Raw genomic sequence first — 12,099 nt, 5'->3', positions numbered from 1 at the left:
GGAACGTTTAAAAATATTTCCTATTGTAAATGAAATGAAATGAAATAGCATATGGCTTTTAGTGCCGGGAGTGTCCGAGGACATGTTCGGTTTGCCAGGTGCAGGTCTTTTGATTTGACATCCGTAGGCGACCTGCGCGACGTGATGAGGATGAAATGATGATGAAGACAACACATACACCCAGCCCCCGTGCCAGTGAAATTAACCAATGTTGGTTAAAATTCCCGACTCTGCCGGGAATCGAACCCGGGACCCCTGTGACCAAAGGCCAGCACGCTAACCATTTAGCCATGGAGCCGGACATTTCATATTGTTATAGTGTAATATTATGTAAATCTATATAAATATAAATATAAATTCATGGGGGAGATCTCTGAACCATTCCCGATTAAAACTGGCGTCCGACAAGGTGACGGCTTATCTCCGCTTCTTTTCAACCTCGTCCTAGACAAAGTCATCCGCGAGTGGGAAAAGGTATTGAAAGACATGGGATACTGGCGCCCCATACGACTAGGACGACCCAAAGACGGTATTGAGATATCATGCCTCGCTTTTGCAGATGACCTGGCCATACTTACAGATGATGTATTCACAGCCGTTAAACAAATTGAAACCCTTAGCGAATGTGCTGGAAAGGTTGGCCTACAAATTTCCTTTGAAAAGACCAAGTTCTTCTGCTCAAAACTTGACATCCAAACTTTGAACACGACACATGGGCAAATCAACCGAGTACCACACTTCAAGTACTTGGGAGAAATACTTGAACCAACGGGAGGCGAGAAGGTTGCCCAGAAAATTCGCCTACAAAAATTTCGGAAAGCCTACGGTAGGGTTCACAACATATACAATAAAAAGTGCTTGTCCCGCCATGCAAAGATCAGACACTACAATACAGTAATAAAGCCCGAAGTCTTATATGCCAGTGAGACCCTTACACTAAACGGGAAAGGTGACCTAGAAAATATTTTAAAAGAAGAAAGGAGAATCCTGAGGAAAATTCTCGACCCCCGAAAAACAGAAGATGGATATAGACTGAGGTCAAGCAAAGAGACAGAAGAGCATTCCAACATTGCAGCAGACATCCGTAAAAGACGCCTGAAATTCTATGGCCACGTCCACAGATTGCCGGCAAGTAGACTGACACACAAGATTCTCACCTACATAGAACATCTAAAAAATATTCCATGGGTACTGGAAGTGAAGAAGGATCTGGAAAAAGCCCAGATAAACCCAAATGACACCGCGGACAGAAACCTTTATAGGAAAAAAATTAATGGATGGAAAGTGCAACCAGAGAACGAAATGAAAAAGAAGACTGGAGCAAAGTGGACAGAAGAACGAAAAAGGATCCACGGAGAAAGGATGAGAGCTGTTTGGCAACTCAGAAAACAGAATCGTTAGAGCTTTGCGTGATCCATTGGGTCCATACGCACATAATAATAATAATATAATCGTAACTACCATGTGTCTGTACATTGACATATGGTCTGTACATGACCATATGCATAACTTTTAGCTTTGGTGTCTGTCTGTTTGTCTGTCCTTCTATAACTTGAAAACTACTGGATATATTTCCACCAAACTTCATATTTAGAATCCACCTGTCCTTGGGTAGGTTTTAGGGCAAATATTGTTTCTAAATCCCTGAACTGACCGTGGGTTTATACGAAACCGAGACCGTGATTTTGCACTCCCTCGAAATATGCACAACTAAACTTAATGGAGATCTACCTGCCTTAATGAAAATTAATTTCTAAAACTTTTCTCTCATATGCATCATTTCGAGAAGAGGATTAATAAGGGAGATATCATTAACGGACCGTTTTTCGGTATAAGGCCCACCGGACTTAACGCAAGAGCGGGTGCATGTAAAGCGTATCTGTTACAACTTGAAAACTACTGAAGATATTTGAACCAAACTTTATATTTAGCATCTAACTGTCCAAGGGAAGGTTTTAAGGTCAATACAATTTTTAACTCCCTGAATGGACTGGGGTTTTATAGGTAACCGACATGACGAATTTACTCTCCCACAATAAATAAAGTACAAGACCAACCTGACTGGAAAGCGACCAAACTTGATGGAAATCCAATTCTAAATATTTTCTCATGTGCATTTTTTCAACAGGAGGATTAATAAAGGAGATATCATGAAAGGTCTGTTTCTCAGGCTATGACCAGCGGACAGGTGATATTCGTGGAGCAGATTCCTTATCTATCTATATAAAGGAAATCGTAATGACCGTGTGTCTGTGCGTTGACTATTTTGGCGAAATTTTCGTACAGCTTTCCGTTTAAGGGGTAATAATGACCATCTGCATACTTTTTAGGTATAGTTTCCTGAAAGTCATAAAATTTAGCCCCCTCGCCCAAAATCAGGATTGCCTCACAATCTGCCAAACGAGGTGAATAATTTAAATTAAGCAAAATTATACGTTTTAGCCGGTAACCTACGGGAAATGTCCGAGATCTTTAAGTTTTCACTTTTTATGCCGAAGAATATTGAAATATGGAGGCAATTTAATAACGATGCAGACCTTCGTATCGAGTTATTTCGCGGGTAAACGGTAAGTCCTATCGCAAAATGGATGGCACACCGTTCAATTTGAAGTGATCTACAACTTTGGTCCTGTGATATTCTGTCGTCTCTCTCTCTCTCCCTTATAGGGTAGATTTGGCTGTATTTTCGTTTTTTCGTAAATTTGTGCTTTTTACACGTGTATTACTTAGTTTGACACACACTTATAGGAAAGCTAGAGTCATCGAATTTGGCACGCATATTGATAAGACCAATGCCTATATGTGAACCAAATTTCATGATTCTAGCTTCCACAAAAGTATGTGAAAAATAATGTAAAATGTTAAAAATGTACAAAAATTTAACCCCGTTTAAATACCGTAACTCAATCGAACCCACAAATATGGGAGATACGAGAAAATGTTTTAAGACCAAACATGAAGAGCGATAAAAGGGACGTCTGAAGGTGCAAACCGTTTAGGACCAGTAAATCTCGAATGAAGGTTTGCACTTACAAACGTGCGCATGCTTATCTGTCACCAATATAAAAATATAATCGTAACGACCGTGTGTCTGTACATTGACTATTTTGGCGGAATTTACGTACAGTTATCCGTTTCAGGTGTAATAATGACCATCTGCATATTTCTTAGCTTTGGTGTCTGTCTGTTTGTCTGTTTGATTTATGGGTGCTTATAACTTGAAAACTACTGAATATATTTCTACCAAACTTGATATTTAAAATCCACCTGTCCTTGAGTAGGTTTTAGGGCCAATATTATTTCTGAATACCGAAACCATGATTTTTCACTTCCTCAAAATATGCACATCCGAAATTAATGGAAATCTATAATCCTTAATGGAAATCCATTTCTAAAACATTTTTTCTCATATTCATTTTTCGACAGGAGGATTAATAAGTGAGATGCAATGAACGGTCGGTTTTGCAGGTTAAGTCCAGCGGACATAGCCCAAAAGGTGTTGTACGTGGAGCAGATTCCTTATCTATATAAATGAAATCGTAACGACTGTGTGTGCCTTTACATTGATTACTTAGGTGAAATTTTTGTACAGCTACCCATTTGAGGGGTAATAATGACCATCTGCATATTTTTGGTGTAGTTTCCTGAAAGTCCTAATTTTTACCCCCTCACCCCAAATCCAGATTGCGGCGTAATATGCCAGACAAGCAAGAACATTTAAATTTGGCAAAATTGTACGTTTTAGCCTGTAACGGACGGAAAACTTCCCAGATCTTTAAATTTAACACTTTTTATCGCCGAAGAATATCGAAATATGGAGGCAATTTTAATGATGGTGCAGACCTTCGTTTTGAGGTATTTCGTGGGATAAACGGGAAGTCCTATCACATAACGGATGGCACAATCTCCGTTCAATTTGAAGTGATCTTCAACCTTGGTCTTATGACTTTTTGTCGTATCTGTATCCCTTATACGTTAGATTCGTCTCAATGTCCCGATTTTAAGTAAATTTGGACCTTTTACATGTATAATTCATACTTTCAATCACTTACAGGAAAGTTAGAATCATCAAACTATACACGAACATTGGCCCACCCAGCACCCATATGCGAGCCAAGTACTATGTCACATACTGTACCGGGAACGCCGCTACGAGAGAAGTCCGTAGTATGTTTGTTGAACTTCGCGCGAGGTGGAAGGTAGGCAGCCCGCCGAACGCAGTGACGTACCCAGCGAGTGACGTAGCCGCCGTAAGCCAGCTATTCGTGCCATATATGATAATGTTCCAGCTTACCCTCAAAAGTACATTTTGCGCTACTTTATCGCTATTTCGACACTACCATCTTAAAAACCATTACAATGGACATAATCTGTCAAGATTTCAAGAAAATCCACCGAGTATTATAGGAGTTATAAGGGTAGATAATACCCGAGTTCTAGACACTTCCATGCGAACGTGTATGAAAGGAGGACCACCCGACCTACGAATTCATTATCTGTCACTCCGCCGTCTCTGTGATACGGGTGACAGGAGGAGTATTGTGTGTGTCGAACTTCTAGTTGACAGTCTTCGAAATCCAAGTATTGGAACTTCGGTATTTTCTCTAAGTGTTGTGTCGGGACTTTATCATATTCTTGAAGTGACTGCTTGGGACTTTGCTATTTTCTGCGAGCATCGTGTTGGAACTTTGTCATATTGACACCTTGGAACTTTGTTATTTTCTTCGAGTGTCGTGATTGGGACTTTGTTATTTTCTGCGAGCATCGTGTTGGAACTTTGTCATATTGACACATTGGAACTTTGTTATTTTTCATGTGTCGTGATTGGACCCTGATATTTTCTTAAAGTGCCATATAGGAACTTCGTTATTTTTCCGAAGCGTCTCATTGGAACTTAGTTATTTTCGCCAAGTGTCGCGGTAAGACTTTATTATTTTCTTAAGGTGACATTGTCATCGGAACTTTATTTTCTTCGAGTGTCGTGTTGGGACTTTAATATTTTGACACATCGGAACTTTGTTACTTCTACACATTGGAACTTTGTTATTTTTTTGAAGTACCACATAGGGACTTAGTTATTCGACGACGATTGAAAGGACTTTTAATTTTCACGAGTGTTGTGTACCACATGGAACTTACGTTTCGAACTTATTCGAACTTGTATTTTGTGAATCAATTTCTGGAACATTGACATTTTCCGAGCGTGTAGGATGAACTTGTGCCCCACCAACATAAACTTTCGTGTGAACGATATGACTTGTTTTCCCAAGTGCCTCATTGAATTTACGTCTGGTTAAAACTGTGAAACTTAGGGGACGTCCAACATTACGTTTAATTGTGAAATATGCAATACTTTCCAAGTGCCGCACTGGGACTTGTGTTTAGATTCTTATCCTCATTAAAGACTGTGACAATTCAGAATACGCATGTCGCGTTCCTAGAAAGCCTAGAACTTTCCAGTAGTTTGAGTGAATCTATAATTTATGAAGTCAGACTTTTTCTTTCAAATATCATTTTCTTTAATGGCTATTCACTTCGCCTATTGACGGAACAAGACAGTTTCCGAGTGCTATTTATTCAGTTCATTGTCAATGTGTTTTAAATCTTCAGAAACTATGCATTAAGAACTGTGGTGACTATAATCCTCTAGAATATTCCAATTTACAGTAAGCTTGCATTATGAACTTGCATTTCTACCGGTACAAAGTCAAAATCATCTTGTTCTTCGAGTGATTATTCCAGAACGTTTGATTTAATATCTAGAGTGCAGTAACCATAATTAAAAGGTCATATCTGTTCAGACAGTGCCATGAATGTGTGGAGTGCCGTGCAGAAAACTCAAACGTGAATTACGTCTCAAATCGAACCCAGGAACGTGTGCCAATCTTCGAGACATTCCAGAACGTCGGGACATTCCAGAACGTAGAGACATTCCAGAACCTCGAGACATTCCAGAACTCCTCATCCGAGCAGGTGTGGTCCCTGCCCTGGCGATGTCCAGCGCCTTCCCAGGACTCGGAGGTACCAACCAGCCACGACACTTCCATGCTGCTGTACGAATGTGATATGAACTTGCTTTTGATGATCAATAAACTCAATTTATCGAAAGAATCTCTAAAATTGATAACTATACCCCTCTGTGTACCAACTCCAATGATAAAGCCACTCCCTAGGATAAGATCCATGCTCGTTAATTTAATATCAAGCGCCTTCAAGACATGAACACTTTTTACGGGTACAATGCTTATCCGAAATGTAATGCAATGTAAGATAATCTTACACAAATTTCACCCTATTCAAAGTTTCTAACTCAATCTGACCCATAAATAGACGAGATGCGAGAAAATATTATAGGACCAGCCATTTAGGGCGCTAAATACTACGTTTTATGGTACAATCCTTTGTCGATATGACGTACCGTTTAGCGGAAGTTAATCTGTAAATGAAGGTCTGCAATATTGTAAACATGCATATACTTTCGTATGTCGATCTATATATTCATTGATGTCGATTTGTAGCGATCGAGAAAGGGTGTGTCTGCTATTGTAATCAGTGCTCCTCACACCGACTTTGACTGGCAGTAGGAATGGGGTCCTTCTCCAACTTCTGTGTAACTGGCATTAGTAAAGAGGGCCTACCATTGTAATGAATAATTCGCTATTTTAATGGAAACTCACCAACTCTGTGTGATTGGCAGTAAGCTGCCTGGCAGAAGGAAATAGGACCTGTCATTATAATGATAACTGCGCGACTCAATTTTGACTGGTGGTAGGGAAGTAGCCTGCCATTATAATAAAAGCTCCTTAACTGTTTTCTGCCTAGAAGAAGGAAAGGGGCCTGCAATTTTAACGAAAACTCCCTAAATCGACTGTAACCGCGCAGTAGGCAATGGGACCTGCAATTATAATGAAATTTTTCCAACTCGATTGTGAATGGCAGTAAGCAAGTGAGCCTGCCGTTATCATTACATCTCCGCAACTCACGCTTTACATTGGAAACAACGTGTATCTTTCTCGCCATTTGATCAGATGCATATATAGACCTCAGCTCTCACATGATACGTCGAGATTTATCCTGGCCAGCCGATCATGAGTAGGTCCTCTTGTCAAGACCACGCCCTGAACTTCTCCTGGATCCCAAGACAATAACAGCATCAACAGACTCAGGGGTGTTTCACATGACTCATCGGAGATTTCCGACCTCAACATCAACGGACTCTGGTTAGTTCCAAATAACTCATGCAAAGTTTCCGAGTTAAGATAGCAATGTTTTGCCTACCGTTGTACGAAACAAATTAATCATACTACATTTGGAGACGTCCTAGCTTAAAAATATTAATAACAAAATTTACAACTGAAATACTGAACATTATTATTATAATCGAATACTGATAATACTATCTCTCACTTCTTCATACATTGCGAGGGTGTGATATATGCACTATCACATAACGCCCCCTTGGTGAAACGATGATATCACATATGATTCACCACAAAACAGGACATAATTAATCCTAGAATGACATAACTGAACACTAGAATTACAGTGATAAGGATATGTACATTGCGTCCACTTCATTGTATTCGCAAACGCGAATTACAGTATGTCCAAACAATAATAATATGGCTATATGCAAACAACTCCGATTGTTTCATATATTCTTGAACACAATCCCTTCTTACTACTGAACACATAAATTACTGTGATAAATATATTTACATTATGTCTACTTCATTGTATTCGCAAACGCGAAATACAATTTATCCAAACAATGACAATAATATGGCTATATACAAACAACTCCGATTGTTTCATACTCGTATATCCTTGAATACAATCCCTTGTTACTACTGAACACATAAAATAATATTTACATCCAAGGTGCAGATCCTATCTTTTATATCTGCCAAGACTATAGATATTATATTGTCCCAAGGACCTTGTCGTCAGAAGTTAGAAGCCGATACGCACACTTGTCTATTCTACTGTCCACATTATACGGACCCTGATATAAACGAAAAAATGCATAGTTTTCTGATCGGCATTCGACAACTGAGGAACTTTGAGAAGTGCTTCGTCACCCACCTCAAACTCGTCCTGTACTTTCCCCTTTTGCTGGTGAATTCTCATATTACCTGCCTTAATTAAATTATCTCTAGCCAGCTGCATGCAGATCTCCCTGGGTACCGCCTCTCCTGTAGCTAAACCTAATATTCTAGCGAGTTTGTTGGTAGGTTTCCTACCTAATTGAACCTCAGTCGGAGAATGTCCAGTGCTGCCGTGCTTAGTGACGTTAAACCACCGCTCAATATCGCACAGGCGATTAAACTATGAGCTGTTTTTATCGCTCACATACGACATGAACATCCTGCCGAGTTCTCTCATGACTCTTTCAGACATATTTCCTTGCAGATATCGTATCGACGAATAAATATGTTGGATCCCAATTTCTGCCAATTTGGTTGCCCAGATTTTCGAGGAAAATTGTTATCCATGGTCTGATTGTATCCTGAGTGGCTTTCCAAACTCAGGCACTTAGTTTGTTGATGATCTGATTGACACACCCTCTCCCCGTGGCTTTTCTCAGGGGATAAAACTTAACGTATTTGCTGAAGGCATCTAATACGACAAATATGAACTGTTATCTATACCGAGAAGACACTAACGGTCCATACAGATCTACGCATACAAGCTTTCCAGGCGCCTGCGTCAAAACTACCTGTCTAGGACCGTCTAAATGCCTGTTCGGATGCTTGCAGTGCTAACACAAGTTACAAGTCACTAGAACTTTCCTAACGTCCCTTCCCATGTTCTACCAGATGAAACTGTACTGAAGAACATATAAACTTTGACCGCACCGAAATATCCCAACTCCTTGTGATAGAACCAAACAATGTCTTCTATCAAAGACCTGAGACTCTCACACATCACACATCGTTATAACACATTTCAGCCAGTAAATCACCTTGTAATGGGTACCATGTGTTACCTTTCTTAATCTGAGTGTCAGGCTCACTAGCCTCCAATTCACCAATTATTTTAATAAGGTCATCCTCCTTCCTCTGTTCCGCATTAATCTTACACAAACGTAACTTCTCCTCCTTACGATCACAAAATTTTGCAGTGCATATTAAAATGCCTCCTGACATTCAGCAACAATGTCTTCACGAGATACCTGAGAGTTTCTACTCAAAAAATCTGCCAAGGCATTGTCTGCCCCTTTGACATGAAGTATGTCAAAGTCGTACTCTTGTGAGGCAAGAATCCAATGAGACATACGATTAGATGTTAACTTACACGTCTGCATAAAAGTCAGAGCATTGTGATCTGTCATAATCTTAAATTTAGTTCCTAACACACACGTTCTAAAATTTCCCAACAACTCTAATTCGATAACGGTATACCTCTTCTCAGCTAAACTAAATCCCCTACTAGCTAAATACACAATCCCAAGGTTACCCTCATCATCGTCCTAAAATAACATCCCCGCAATCCCCTTATCGCTAGCATCTGTCATAACTAAGTATGCACGGTCTGACCTAGAATATTTTAGCATTACAGCTTCTCGAAAACCTAACTTGAACTGTGTGAAAGCTGTTTCATGCTCCGGATCCCAATTCCACCTAGCATTACTCTTAAGGAGTTCCCTAAATGGCTCTACGAGAAAGGAATACCTAATTACACACCTCCTAAAATAATTGCAAACTCCCAGAAAGGACCGAAGTTGTCTGATGTTACGTGGTGTCCTGGTTTTTAAAATGTGTTCTAATTTCGTCTATTCTGGAGTTACACTCTGCTGCGTGATAGAGTGACCTAGGTATTATGTGTTGTGCGAAATTATAGATTTTATTTAATTTTAAGGTGAACCCCCATCGCTCAACTTACGAAAAACAATAATTCCTAAGTGCATCATATGTTCCTCGAATATATTTGACGCAATGACCAGATCATCGACATAACTGGTGGTTAAATCCTGAAATGTATTTGACGCAATGACTAGATCATCAACGTAACTGGTGGTGAAATCCTCCGTTTCAAGTCCCAATACAATGTCTAATGCCCTGAGGAGTGCGGCAGATGATGTTTTCTGGACAAAGGTGACGCGTGTGAACTGAAATAGCTTATCCTTACAAAGATACGCGGTGAATTGTATATCTTCCTTCCTTAAGGGAACTTGCCAGAAACTAAAACTTAAATCTCCCGTCGTGAGCCATTTCCTACCATCGACATGTTGGATCAGGTCTCCGGTAGACTCAGGCCATTGTTGATCGGGTGCGATGCGTTTGTTCAATTGTCTCGCATCTAAGCACACATAAACACTCCCATCCTTCTTGGCTACAACTACTAAAGGGTCACATATTGACTACTTGAAGGTTCAATGATTCCATCCTTCAACATTTTCGATATAATCTCGCCTACTGCTCTGATATGAACATTTGGGATAGGGTACCGCGGTCCCACAAAACTCGTGTGACCAGTGATGTGAACCTTACGTTCATAAAGGTGAGTTTTACCAGGCTTGCCACTAAGAATATCGCTATACTCTACTAACAATGAAAATAAGCAATCCTTCTGCTCCTGTACTAAATTCGCTCTGTCCACAGCCTCGAGGAAATGGTCTCCCTGACTAGTCTCCACAGACATGTGGCACAGATTTACCTGTGGCTCGTTATCACAAAATTTAACATCGTAAGCCACTTGGATACAACGCAACTCATGAAAAAGTTCCCTCATCGAACTTGTACTCCAGTTTTATCAACATTGACACAAGCCAAATGTGTACGTTCCTCATCGCCAGATGTTTCATTCCAGGCTTGTGTCAATGTCATATGTTACGTACACATGTTATGAGACCCTCTTAGACTGATTCTGATGGTTCGGTCAGCTTCCGCTTCGAACGCTAGCGCTGTACCACGTCTGGGAAGCCATCTGGTGACGACTGAACGTACCATTTCTATTATAACGTCTAATTTCAAAAAGCCATTGTTTAAGAAACCTTTCTCGTGGACAGTCGAGATTTCCTTCTGATGACGCAGAGAACACCTCTCTGCGAAACGTAAAATATTTCACTTTATTTTCTTGGCACGCCATAAGCCTCAAAGTCTATACAGTATCATGTCTGTAAGTACGAGCCGTGAAAGAATCAATGGCAACATTAAAAACCTGTATGGGGAGGATACTTTTAAGAAAGCTTCAAAATTCAGCAAATTAAGGAGAAAGAAATATATTCTTCTTTCTTCTTTGTGCTTTCTACTGAGATGCAGGGACCATAACATCATTCCCAACTGTGTGAAGCTGAAGCACACGTTAAATACACCGAATGCCAGGAAAATATATCAACGCACTAGGAAGGCTCTTGCGATCGAGAGAGTGCATTACACTCGTAGGGAACTGGACTCAGTCTCCCGAGAGTTGTTTCATTTACACCTGCTGTTAAGCAACACTTTCTCGCAGGAATTTTGGTTGACTTTCGATCGCATTACGGCTATAGGCTACAGGCTGATCGAATATTCAACTAGGTGTCATTCAGACGGAAATCAAAGTTCCTCCGACTAACTCAGAAACAGGCGGTCTCTCGCACGAACCCGGATGCTAGTTAAACTGTCACCAATCTTTCTAAGACATCCTTGGACGAGAACCAAATGGCAGTTCTAGCTAGGGGTCTCCATTTTGCTGTCGCACCCTCTAAAATTCCCACTGAGGAGTTAATTACTTCCGTTGAGGCAGCCATCCACAAACTACCCATGGATGAGGCTGAAGAGTTAAGCCAGAAATGTGTGAGACTCATAAGGTCCGCTGTTGTACCCGCGCACAATTTAACAAGGGACGAAAGGAGAGCTCTGAAGGAACTTAGAGATGATTCTGAACTGACCATTCTTTCAGCTGATAAGGGTAATGCGACAGTGGTTATGGAAACTGACGAGTATAAGAATATCTCGGCTATATTGTCAGAGCCTGTTTACAGACTGAGCTCACGTGACACCAACACTCGTGTGCCCAACGCCACCGTGAAGCTCTTAAGGCAAACATCAATTCCAAAAGAGGAGGCTAAACATCTGTCCCCGGGGGGATGCAGTGTTACCTAGATTATATGGACTG

Source organism: Anabrus simplex, chromosome 1 (genome assembly GCF_040414725.1).
Source record: "Anabrus simplex isolate iqAnaSimp1 chromosome 1, ASM4041472v1, whole genome shotgun sequence".
Classification (NCBI taxonomy): Eukaryota; Metazoa; Arthropoda; class Insecta; order Orthoptera; family Tettigoniidae; genus Anabrus; species Anabrus simplex.
The sequence above is the reverse complement of the archived record's forward strand: the minus strand, read 5'-3'. Positions refer to the sequence as shown.